Below are 13,006 nucleotides of genomic sequence, written 5' to 3'. Positions count from 1 at the left end.
CCTGAGCACCACTGGATATGACCCCCCCTTCCAAAAAAAGTTGCCCTATCCTTTTTTTTTTTTTTTTTTTTTTTTGTGGTTTTTTTTGGGTCGCACCTGGCAGTGCTAAGGGTTTTTCCTGGCTCTATGCTCAGAAATTGCTCCTGGCAGGCACAGGGGACCATATGGAACGCCGGGATTCGAACCGATGACCTTCTGCATGAAAGGTAAACGCCTTACCTCCATGCTATCTCTCCGGCCCCGCCCTATCCTATTAAGCTATTTCTTCTCTTTAATCCAAAGAGTTTGGATTAAACCTGGGTTGGTTGTATACAAAACAATTGCCCTACCCACTTTACCATCTCAGCTCCTCACTTGAAAGCCTTCTTTCATCATTTCACAACTGCATCTTTTTTCATTGCATTCAAGGAAAAGTCAAAATCCATTAGTTCAGGGGCAGGAGCAGTAGGTCATTTCATGCAGCTGACATGGGTTCAATTCCCGGCATCCTATATGGACCCCGAAGCCTGCCAGGAGCGATTTCTGAGCTCAGAGCCAGGAGTGACCCCTGAGTGACACCGAGTGCGCCCCCCCCCCCCAAATACATTAGTTCACTAGCCACAAGGAACCACAATCCCACATGGAAAATAACACCCCCTTTTCCCCATCTTCTCCCTCTGCCATTCCTCTCATTTCTCTCCACCTGGCAGTGCCTATCAGGGATGGGCAATTGTTAACAGAAAACTGTCTGTGTGGTTGCATTTTCAGAGTTCCAAGCTGAAAGTTTACGAGAAAAGAGACGTGAAGCTTGGAGGCCTAGGACCTGACCTTGAGTCCACACGAGACAAAGTGAGTGTTGGCACAGGCAGGCTGGGACTGGCTAAGCCCCTGCTGCTTAGAAAAGCTGCCAAAGGGCACCTGGCTGGCCCACCCCCAAAATCTAGGCCTAGTCCACCTGGCTCAGTCTGAATGGGAAACTTTTCCAGCCACTTTTCTGAGGGTCACAGAAACCCTGACCACCTATCGCTGCAGTAATAAAATGACTCATCTAGTGTTTGTTCCTCCCTCCACTCTGTTCCTTTTGGTTGGTTTCTGTGTCCTAAAAAGTAAGTGGGGACTGTGTCTGGGAAAATGATGCAGGGGGTGTTGTGTGCTTGTTGGTTTTTCCAAGTACAGTGTTCTGGGTAATTTGGAAGAGTGGGCTCCAGGGAAGACACTGAGGGGAAGAGTTCCTCAGTCCATGAAAAATGCATATTCACTCACGTCCCTTCCGGCTGAAGAAAGAAGACCTTCATGTAATGTGCTTTAACTGAAGCTGCACTCAAGGCCTAAGAAGAGTGCATGGTTTCAAGTTAGAAGGAGGGCCCGGAGAGATAGCACAGCGGCATTTGCCTTGCAAGCAGCCGATCCAGGACCAAAGGTGGTTGGTTCGAATCCCGGTGTCCCATATGGTCCCTCGTGCCTGCCAGGAGCTATTTCTGAGCAGACAGCCAGGAGTAACCCCTGAGCACCGCCGGGTGTGGCCCAAAACCAAAAAAAAAAAAAAAAAAATCAAGTTAGAAGCAAAATGAGGGGCCAGTGAGGTGGCACTAGATGTAAGGTAGTCTGCCTTGCAAGTGCTAGCCAAGGATCAGGACCATGGTTCAATCCCCAGTGTCCATTATGGTCCCTCCAAGCCAGGGGCAATTTCTGAGCAGCACTTAGCCAGGAGTACCCCCTGAGCATCAAACAGGTGTGGTCCGAAAAAAACAAAACAAAACAAAAAAGAAGCAAAAATGAAAAGAAATTGGGTAAATGCAACAAAGAAGAGGCCTAATGTGACTTAGTGTCTATTTAAGAGACCCACTGGGCTATGCTGATTGCTGTGGGGGGGGGTCCCCAGGGGTTGGAGAAGGGGGGGAGGCCACTTCTGGAGAAACCACAGGCTTAAAATCTTTCTGCTAGCACGCTTGTGGCTGGGTGACATGACATAGAAATCAGAGTGTCAACAAGTGGCCCACAGGATAGGCAATTTCTCTTCCCGATGCAGAAGTTAATACAGCAAAAGGAATATGCAAAACAAGTGAAGGAATACAACATGAAGACACTCTCTCTCCTGTCAAAAACACCAACCGGCCAAAACTGAAAACAGGCCTGTCATCCCTCGGCAAAAGGTAAGAGGCGGGACAGTGGTCCTCTGTGGCACTTTTTCCAGCAGAATAAAGAGAAGCTCAGGTCACCACTGGGTTTAAAGCAGTTTTCCTAGCACCTGCCACACACACCTGGACAATGAGGCAGATCACCCCAACTTTATAAAGCTCCTAGCCCTTTCCATTCCTCCTCTAGTTTTTCTCCAAGGTCAGAGTTGTGTGATGGTCATATCATAAGGCCAACATGACCCAGAGATTCCTTAGAAAAACATTAACCATCATAGGACTGCCATTTTCTCTATCTACAGTTAAGTGTCTGAGAAAATGTAGTATTGTCCTTGTGGGTCTGTTTTGCTCCCTCACAGTCTCTCCTCAGAAGTGCTTGCTCTGAGGGGACAATTATAGAGAGCCCCTCTGCACAAGAGAAAAAGCTTTTTGGCAAGGGCAGATACAGAATGTTCCCCTTCTCAGCTGGCCTCCAGCTTCCAGTGGGGATGTGATGAAATACGTTCTCTGAAGACATGGGGCCTCAGCAGGCCAGTCTCTATCGCTCTGTTCCACTAAGGGACAGGGCCCTTTGGACCAGGGACAAGAGTGCCTTGGTCCTGTGAAGAAGGTGTACCTTCGTGTTCTCCTTCACAGACCCTCTGGGTTTTCTATAGGTCAATCTTTTTTTTCCCTCAGACCTTGAAGACCTTAGGCTACTTAATTGATGTTTCCATGGTGCCAATTTTCCTCCTTCTCCAGCCCATTATTTTTTAATGAAGAGATCCAAAGTAACATGTTGATAATCAGAAATTCCTGCATAAGTCACTTTCACATAGAGACTGGAGTTGTTTTGTTTTGATTTTTTTTTCTCCTCTCCCCTTTTAGAATATAAATGTAATATCCATTTCCATTTCAGATATCATATTATGGTCAAAATAAAAAATGGGGAGTTTTTAAAATCTTATGTAGTGTTTTGTTCTTATGTTTACTGGAATGTCCCTCAGAACAGCCATCTCTGAAAAAGTACCCAGGTTTCTATAAACAAGTAAAGAAAAGATAATGCTTTGCCTCAAATAAACACTTTCTACGAGTTCTAAGAGGCCCAGGAGATAAAAAATAAATAAGAAATAATTGCCCAATTTTATATCCACTATGATAAAAATCTTTAGTATTAAGATGTAAAAATTCTCTGGTCAGCAAGGTCTGTTTGTTATCTCTTAATAAATGTTCAGTTTTGGGGGCCGGGAAGGTGGCAACTAGAGAGTAAGGTGTCTGCCTTGCAAGCGCTAGCATAGGACGGACCGAGGTTCGATCCCCCAGCGTATCCATGTGTCCCCCCCAAGCCAGGGCGATTTCTGAGTGCGTAGCCAGGAAGTAACCCCTGAGCGTCAAACGGATTGTGGCCCAAAAACAAAAAAAAAAAAAAAGAAGTTCAGTTTTAATAAGACTTCTACTTCTACAGATCAAACCCATGAGAGGTCTGTTTTCAAGTGCCAGAGAGTATATTACAGTGGGGAGAGGCTTTGCACATAGTCAACCCAGGTTTGAGTCTCAGTATTCATTATGGTCTCCTGAGCCTGCCATGAGTGATTCAGAATGCAGAGCCAGAAGTAACCCATGACCCAGATGTGTGCTGCCCTTCAAAAAACAAAAAATCTGGGCTGAAGTGATAGAACAGCAGTAGGGGTGTTTGCCTTACACGCAGACTGACAATGGTTCTTATCCCCCAAGATCCTAGGTGGTCTCGCAACGCCTGCAAGAGTGATTCAAATGCAGAGCCATGAAGTAACACGTGAGTGCCGACTGGATGTGACCCCAAAACAAAAACAAACAAAAAAAAAATCTATTTTCAGGTAGTTGAATAAAACTAAGATTTTGTTTTGTTTTTTTTTGGGGGGGGGGGCCACACCCGGTGATGCTTAGGGATTTTTTTTTTTTTTTTTTGTAAATTGCATGTTGGGCCAGAGAGATCATGTTACCTTGCTTAAACTCGACCCCAGTTTAATCCCAAAATCACCTATGATTCCTGAGCATCATCATGGGTTGTTCCAGAACACAGAGTCAGGAACATCCTCTGAGCACCATCTGTTATGACCAGAAGAACAAAAACATCTGTCTTGGCTTGTGTGTGTGTGTTGTGTGTGTGTGAGTGTGTGTGTGTGTGTGTGTGTATGCAAAATATTTGTATTCTTTCCATTTCGCCTCAATTTCCATGTACCTCTTAGAATTGTAGCAATATCTTCATTTGCATTATTAGAAAGTATACTCTAGTGCTGGGTTTTAATTTAAGGAAATCTAGGTCCCCCACCCTCAACACTTGCTGTAAAACTTTCTCTTTCATACCCTTAGGCTTTGGAATATGCTAAAACCCATCCCCAAACCAAGTCATCCATGACTGACACCACATCCAAGAAAAGAAAAATTCTACCAATGCTGAAGAAGAGGAACTTTACCTGAAATCTCACTGCTGGAACTACTACAAAGCAGACATAGAAAGGGAAAAAACAGGCTGTGGCGGGCCTTCAAAGTCCTCCATATTGTATAGACAAAATGTGTAGGAGAGCCAAGTATCCAAGGAAGGAACAGAAAAGACCAGTCAGCACCTTCTGTGCATGGAGAGGTTGACAAAAATTCGTCTGCACCCCCAAACTAGCCAGCCTCATCGGCTTTATTCTGGGTCCTGTTCTATCATGATGCCATATTTTAGTTTTGAGGAAGAATAAGTGACATATATACATGTTTTATTTCTTTTCAAAACAGTTTGAATGCAGGGCAGAATCAGTAGGGAATAAAGCCTTTCTGTTTTATATTAAATCTTTTGATTTCTTAAACTATCTCCACATTTCTATAGACAAAGCGAGGACCTGAAATAAATATATTACCCAGAAATAAATATAACTACTTGTATTTCTCTCTTCTCTTCTTTACAGGGAAAAAAAAAAGAACATAAACACTGCAGTTTCTATTTAACTCAAATTCAACTACTAGTAAATTCTGAGATGCCATTTTGACTTATTTCTAATTTTAGCAAATCCAAACAAATAGAAATAAAAAAAAGATTAAGGTATAGTATAAGGTGACTAGATAGACTGAACAATGCCAGTATTTCCAACTACAAAGCATTGAGAATTAGGATCAGAAACCATCATGTCCATGGGGCTGGAGTGACTATATAGCAAGGAGGGCATTTGCCTTGCATGTGACCAGATGGGTTATATTCTTTTGTTTGTTGTTTTTTTTGGGGGTCACACCCGGAAGTACTCAGGGGTTACTCCTGGCTCTATACTCAGAAATTGCTCATGGCAGGCTTGAGAGAACCATATGGGATTCCAGGATTTAAACCATCATCCTTCTGTATGCAAGGCAAATGCCCTACCTCCATGGCATCTCTCCGGCCCCCTGGATTATATTCTTAGCACCCCAGTTTGTCCTTAAACTTACCAAGAGTGAATAACAGTCTTAATAACTTAGAGCAAATCTATTATGCTATACAAGTGGCAAAAGGACTAACTTTGATGCCTACATTAGGTACCACCATGTACCATGATGCATTATATAACTTTCTCCTCAAATTGGGAACAGTTACAAATAAAATTCTATAAAGAGGGGGCCAGAGAGATAACATAGCAGTAGCCAGAAGTATGTCCCAAAAAAACAAAAACAAAAACAAAAAAATTCTAAAAAAAGAGGATCTGAAAAGGAACAAAACTCAGAGCTGTTTCCAGGGTATTTGGAAACTACTCTCAGACTCAAGGAATTAGTTCAAGACAACCCCATCCAACATATATTAGGGCTTCTGGTCATACCTGAAGGTATTTATTTGTAAATAAAGCAAAACCTTCAGCAAGCACAGCCAAGAATTTACTAGGAACACAAGATCAAGGAATACCCCCCCCAACATTTTCTTAAAATTAAATTTACATGGAATGGGAATATAAAATAATAAACTGTCTACAGAAATATTTTCGTGTTTAAAGGGGTAGATTATTTAAATATTCCTTTTCTATTAGTGCTCCATTAGACTTTGATCTCATCAAGTCATTTCTCAGTGGTAAGGCCAGCCATCTATAATCCCCTCAGCAATCTTAACACTAAGACAGGGCCAAGATGCCGCACACACAGTGAATGTTACATCCCAGCACACATTTCCTTTCCAGGGTACTGGTGACAAGATATGTTTTACAGACCCAACTGGACCAGTGATTAATGCTTATCAGATTTCTGTTTCAAATATCTGTAGATCTGTAGTATTTTTTTTTTTAAATCTGCCTACTAGAAAGCATCAAACTTCAACAGGATAGATCACTGGGATTGGACCAGATATTAGAGATACTGCTGAAATACTTAGTTGCTTCTGCTAGATCTCCAGGAGCTGGTATAAATAAACCAATCTATAAGCCACAGACCTTCTCTTTTTGATGGAGTTTTTCCACCTAGAGTTGCCAGCAAGAGCAACCTCTTAGAGGATAGCTGGGTTGACAAAGAAGCTGAATTTAATGACAGCTGTCTTCATGATTGTTTTTGTGCCCTAAGGAGTCTCTTGGGAATAATCCAGAAACCGACTCAAGAAAAGACAGTATTGAGGAACAATATAAACGGTGAGCCTAGGAAAGACACCAATGCCTAATAGTTCCAATTGGGGCACTTATTATTGGCTAATAGAACTCATTGGTCAAAACATACAGCAAGCATGAACGTGCACAATCTAGTCTATAGTGAGAAAATGACTCTTCATCCAACAGTTATTAGCCGGAGTTGTTTGAAAAACACATCCAGTAATATACAAACACTGAAGATAATTGAGAACTTTGAGTTGACAGCAAATGGTCCTACAATAGCAGACTAGAGAAACTCAGGGGAGATTCTTTTTTAATTACTTATTGAAAAACAGCAGAAAATGAATTTAATTTGGGTGATAGACTGCAAAATATCAGGGCAAGTTTAGCTAATTTTCTCCAAGATGTGTTTCAAAGCATATATTATCATTCAATTAGAAGCATTGGTTGAAAATAAGACATTTTAAGGTGGAGGAAAGAAAAAGTTGCTAGTTTAAAACCCTATTTTTTTTTCAAAATTACCTTTTTCTATTAGAGTAAGACTAAATCTTGAGCTGTGTCTATTTTATCCAACTCTTAAGTCTTCAGAGGATAACTCTGGGGCCACTTTTCCCTAATGTTTGTACATTGTTATCTTTATTCCTAACACTCATTAAAAAAATGAAAATAGGGACCGGGCAGTGGCGCTGAAGGTAAGGTGCCTGCCTTGCCTGTGCTAGCCTTGGACGAACCGCGGTTCGATCCCCCGGTGTCCCATATGGTCCCCCAAGCCAGGAGCAACTTCTGAGCACATAGCCAGGAGTAACCTCTGAGTGTTACCGGGTGTGGCCCAAAAACCCCCCCAAAAAAAATGAAAATAATAGTCCACATATCTCTTTAGTTGTTGTCTCAATGACAAAGCTATTTAAAGCAGTAGCACAGTGGCTGGAAGAGAGCACAGCAGTAGGGCATTTGCCTTGCAAGTGGACGACCCAGGCCAAAGGTGGTTCGAATCCCAGCATCCCATATGGTCCCTTATGCCAGCCAGGAGCGATTTCTGAGCACAGAGCCTGGAGTAACCCCTGAGCACAGCTGGGTGTAGCCCCCAAAAAAAACAAACAAAAAAATAGCACAAAAGAAAAATTTTATTAGTTATTAATTTTATTTTCTTGTAATATCTTACTCCCTCTATATCATTGGTGTGTATAAAATTGTATCAGATAGATGACAATGTATATTATAAAGATAAAATTAATACATTTTGTATTCTATGTATTCTACATATGTATTCTATATATCCATATATTCTAAAATATGTATTCTAATGAAAATGTTTACTAATAACACATTTGAGAATATACTGAATTTGGATCACAGCTAGCTCAAACTCTGAAATTTCATTCTCATGTTCTTTTTTTTTTGGGGGGGGGGGCCCACACCCGGTGATGCTCAGGGGTTGCTCCTGGCTATGCGCTCAGAAGTTGCTCCTGGCTTGGGGACCATATGGGGACACCGGGCGGGGGGGGGGATCTACCGCGGTCCGTCCAAGTCCTAGCGCAGGCAAGGCAGGCACCTTACCTCTAGCGCCAACCACCCGGCCCCTCTTTCTCCATGTTATAATTCTAAACTAAGGATGGTATTTGTTTCTGCTTTGCTTCAAGCTCCTTTAAAAGCAAAATCACAAACACTATTGAGAAGACATAAAACATCTTCATTCCCTAAGCAAATATCTGGCTAATCTATAAAAATAACAATTTTTGCAATTAATTCCAAGGCTGAAACCAGCATATCTCACATGGAAGGAAGTACTGAACTCCATCCCCAATCTACCACCTATCCATCCAAAGGATGCTGCCTTTTTTTCCTGTAGTCCTGGTTTGGTTAGTTAACTGTGGCCTCTGTGATACTGTGATATCACTGGAAAGTCCAAGGTACTTCCCAAGATGTCCCATTGAAAACATCCCATCTGCAAATTCCATAAAACACAAGATGAATGGATCTGCCGATTCTCTCTAAGCCTTGATGTTGGGAGCACTGTGAAGAGAAGAATCAAAGAATTTGGTGGGCTGGGTTTAGCTCCCTTGCTACCCTCTCCATTTGCCTTTTCATTTTCCCCTTGTAAGACCTGACCAGTTGCCAGTAATTAATTTTCAGGAAGCTGAACAAATTCATCTCCTGTTAATTAAATAGCTCTAACAGATCTGAGAGCCTCATAATAATGTGAACATTTCAGGCAAATATACTTTAGTAAAATATCTGAAATAGGGATTTCACCTAATATCTTGGCACAAATGGTTTTTCAGCAACCCCTGATGCCAGAACTGGTAGACCTTAGCCCAAGATACTTCAATCACAGCACCCCAAAAGATACTTTAGACGGTAGATGCCCTTGTGCTGTCAATGTGACAGGTGAGGAATGTGAGAGAAAATCACCTTCAGAAATTTACACCCCAGAAAACATAGTCAGCAGGGAAACTGTCTTCCCAGAGTAGGATATGAAAAATAGAAGGAAAGGGAGGTAGAGTGATAGTACAATGGATAAGGCATTGGCCTTGCATGTACCCCAGGTTCAATCCCAGGCACCCCATTTGGTCCCCAGAACTTTGCCAGGAGTGATATACCTGAATACAGAATCAGACGTATGCCCTGAGCACTGCTGAGTATGGCCAAAAAAAAAATTTTTTTATTAGAAAAATAAAAGGGGGCCTGGAGAGATAGCACAGTGGTGTTTGCCTTGCAAGCAGTCGATCCAGGACCTAAGGTGGTTGGTTCGAATCCCGGTGTCCCATATGGTCCCCCGTGCCTGCCAGGAGCTATTTCTGAGCAGACAGCCAGGAGTAACCCCTGAGTACCGCTGGGTATGGCCCAAAAACCAAAAAAAAAAAAAAAAAAAAGAAAAAAAAGAAAAAGAAAAGAGGGTGGGGCCAGAGAGATAGCACAGTAGTAGGGCTTTTGCCTTGCATGTGGCCAACCAGGGACTGGCCCGGGTTCAATTCCAGGCATTTCATATCTGGTTCCCCCTGAGCCTGCCGGGGCAATTTCTGAACACAGAGTCTGGAGTAACCCCTAATTGCCGCCACGTGTGGGAAGAAGGAGGAGGAGGAGGAGGAAGAGGAGGAGAAAAAGAGAAGAAGGAGGAGGAGGTAGAAGGAGGAGTAGAAGGAGGAGGAGGAGGAGGGGGAGGAAAAGAAGAAGAAGATGATGAAGAAGAAGAAGAAGAAGAAGAAGAAGAAGAAGAAGAAAAAAGAGAAGAAGGAGGAGGCAGAGGAGGAGGGGGAGGAGGAGGAGAGGAAGAGGAGGAGAAAAAGGAAATAAGGAGGGAGGAGGTAGAAGGAGGAGTAGAAGGAGGAGGAGGATGAGAGGAGAAAAGAAGAAGAAGAAGAAGAAGAAGAAGGAGGAGGAGGAGGAGGAGGAAGGAGGAGGAGGAGGAGGAGGAAGGAGGAGGAGGAGGAGGAGGAAGGAGGAGGAGGAGGAGGAGGAAGAAGAAGGAGGAGGAGGAGAAGGAAGAAGAAAAAAGGAAGAAAAGAAGAAAAGAAGAAGAAGAAGAAGAAGGAGGAGGAGGAGGAGGAGGAGGAAGAAGAAGAAGAAGAAGAAGAAGAAGAAGAAGAAGAAGAAGAAGAAGAAGAAGAAGAAGAAGAAGAAGAAGAAGAAGAAGAAGAAGAAGAAGAAGAAGAAGAAAAGGGAAAATAGGGGATGAGGCTTGTGGCAGAGCAAGTGACCCACATGATTCAGGAGATGCTACTCCACAGAAATAATACAAAAGAAGACAGAGCATCCAGTCAGGTCTTCCATCAATAACAAATTTATCTTCCAAATCAGTCCCTCTGTCCTTCCCTTCCCTCTCTTTGAGTCCACTCCTCAATCAGATAGCTGCCATGATGACTGGCTATTTTTTCCTCTGTGCCTAAGCCATCACCTGGCGCTACCACAGCTTCCCCTCTCCCGCCCCGCCTCCACCCCATACACAATGGTGACACTGTAAAGCGGAGCTGATGAGGCCCCCAAATTTGTGGTGTTCCTACTTAAAATTGATAATCTCCTATCACACACAGACCTCAAGCACCACTTTTAATGAAACCTTTAGATGAATATCAAAGAACTATTTAGCCGTGTCTAATATTTTAATTAGATTAGATTCTCAATTTAACCCATTACAAACCCTTTTGATGAGCCCGTACTTAGTGTTTGGCCCTCAGATGCACACGGTAATGACAACGGGACCTTTGGAGCTAATGAGAATTTCGGCCCTGGCAGCCTGCGCCTTTGTATACCTTTTCTTTGGCCGGCTATAGAATTCCATTAATTGAAGGAGTCTCTTACCATCGCACATTAAGGAGTCTAAATTAGCATCCCCATTCTGATTGGGAAAGGCAAGAGGACAGTTTTGCTTTGATCTGAGGAGAGAGCTGAAGGAAACAACAGCCCCGCTGAAAATGAGCTGATGGCCTTGTTAGCGGGGCAAAATGCAGAATGCAGATGTCACAAAAACACTTAAGTCTTAATTGATCATCTTCCAATTCTCCCCGTCCTGTTTACATCCTTCTCTTTAGAACGAGTGTGAACACCAGAGGTGTGCGCCCAAGCAGAAAGACAATGTTTGCAGCTCTGCCTTACTTTCTCCATCATTTCTGATTCTCTCCTCAGAGATTCAGGAATAGGGGCTTTGCATGAATGCAAAGGCCAAGGAAAAGGAAATCAAATCCCTCACTTTAAAATTCCCTAAGACTACCTGTACAATTGGTTAGGACCTTCTTAAATATTTTGTTTTGGAAGCCAGAGAGATAGCATGGAGGTAAGGTGTTTGCTTTGCATGCAGAAGGATGGTGATTTGAATCCCAGAATCCCATATGGTCCTCTGAAGCCTTGCCAGGAGTAATTCCTAAGCACACAACCAGGAGTAGCCCCCTGAGTGCTGCTGGGTGTGACCCAAAAACCAAAAAAAAATTTCTTTTGTTTTTGTTTTGTTTTGCTTGTTTGGCCATACCTGCGCAGCACTCGGGCTACTCCTGGTTGTGCCCTTAGGAATTATTCCTTGGCAGGCTCAGGGAGATGCCGGGGATCAAACCACTGGTCAGCAGCAGGCAAGGCAAGGCCCTCCCCCACTGTGCTATTGCTTGGGCCCCAACCCTAAATATTCTTCAGAAGTTAACTCTAGGTCAAAAGTGTAGCTCCTTGGTAGAGGACTTGCCTTGTATGAGTGAGGCCCTGGATGAGAGCGAGACAAAGAAGAGAGAGAGAGAGAGAGAAGAGAGAAGAGAGAGAGAGAGACGAGAGAGAGAGAGAGAGAGACAGAGAGAGAGAGATGAGAGAGAGAGAGAGAGAGGACTCTGTCTTCTGTCCTCTCAGACTGGCAGATTCCCAAGTCAGAAGAACTATGTCACTGGTTGGTTAGGGCTCTTCTGTGTTTTTGCAATGAAGCCAGGCTTTTAAATTTGTTCTAATCACCATGCAATTCTCCCAGACCACAAATCCAGTTATCTAAAAGAACAACATAGTAAAAAGAAAAAAAAAAAAAAAACTCCATCATTCACTCACAGTAACATAATAGAATTACACTAAATTCAAATTTAGATGCTTCTTAGAAAATCTGGTAGTCTGGATCTTACTAGTTTATTCTCCTGGCAAATCTCCAACCACTCCTTCCTTCCCTGCCCCCAAAACCAGTGAAAGAAAGATGTTTTCCTATAAACAGAAAAAACAGCAGGAGAGACAATAGTGACAAAAATATTTTCAAATTAGAAAGCAGATGAAACACTACATCCTAGTCTAGTACAGGAAAAGTCCCTGCCGGCTCTTCTTTCTGCTAGAGAAGACCCCAATAAATGCTCAAGAATTTGTGGTCAGGGGCCAGAGCTATTGCACAGCAGTAAGGTATTTGTCTTGCATGCATCGAAAACAGAAAGGGGGCCCAGAGAGATAGCACAGCGGCGTTTGCCTTGCAAGCAGCCGATCCAGGACCAAAGGTGGCTGGTTCGAATCCCGGTGTCCCATATGGTCCCCCGTGCCTGCCAGGAGCTATTTCTGAGCAGACAGCCAGGAGTAACCCCTGAGCAATGCTGGGTGTGGCCTCCCCCCCAAAAAAAAAAAAAAAAACAGGAAGGATCCTGATGGAATCCCGGCATCCCATTTGGTCCTCCGAGCCTGTCAGGAGCGACTTCTGAGTGCAGAGCCAGGGAGTAACCCCTGAGCAATGCAAGGTGTGACCCCAAGAACAAACAAACAAAAGAAACGGTGGTTAGTTACTTCTGGAAGTAAGAAAAAAAGACTGGTGGTGGGGCATTAGAGGAAGAATGGGTGTCCCTCCACTATCAGTAAAAGGGAGTATCCCTGTAGAGCTCTGGGGTCTCACCTGCCCACTGTTAGGCACTGGGCAAG

At 43.3% G+C, this 13,006-nt stretch overlaps 1 long non-coding RNA gene across 1 annotated transcript; it reads left to right on the top strand.

Moving 5' to 3' along the window:
* Nucleotides 1–751: 751 nt before the first annotated feature.
* Nucleotides 752–4,661, top strand: LOC126015480 (uncharacterized). Its single transcript, XR_007498238.1, has 3 exons — nucleotides 752–834; nucleotides 2,009–2,132; nucleotides 4,446–4,661. It is a non-coding gene; the product is annotated as an uncharacterized LOC126015480 (long non-coding RNA).
* The last annotated feature ends 8,345 nt before the right edge of the window (nucleotides 4,662–13,006 follow it).

Source organism: Suncus etruscus, chromosome 8, assembly GCF_024139225.1.
Source record: "Suncus etruscus isolate mSunEtr1 chromosome 8, mSunEtr1.pri.cur, whole genome shotgun sequence".
NCBI lineage: Eukaryota > Metazoa > Chordata > Mammalia > Eulipotyphla > Soricidae > Suncus > Suncus etruscus.
This window is presented reverse-complemented; position numbering and strand designations above follow the sequence as displayed.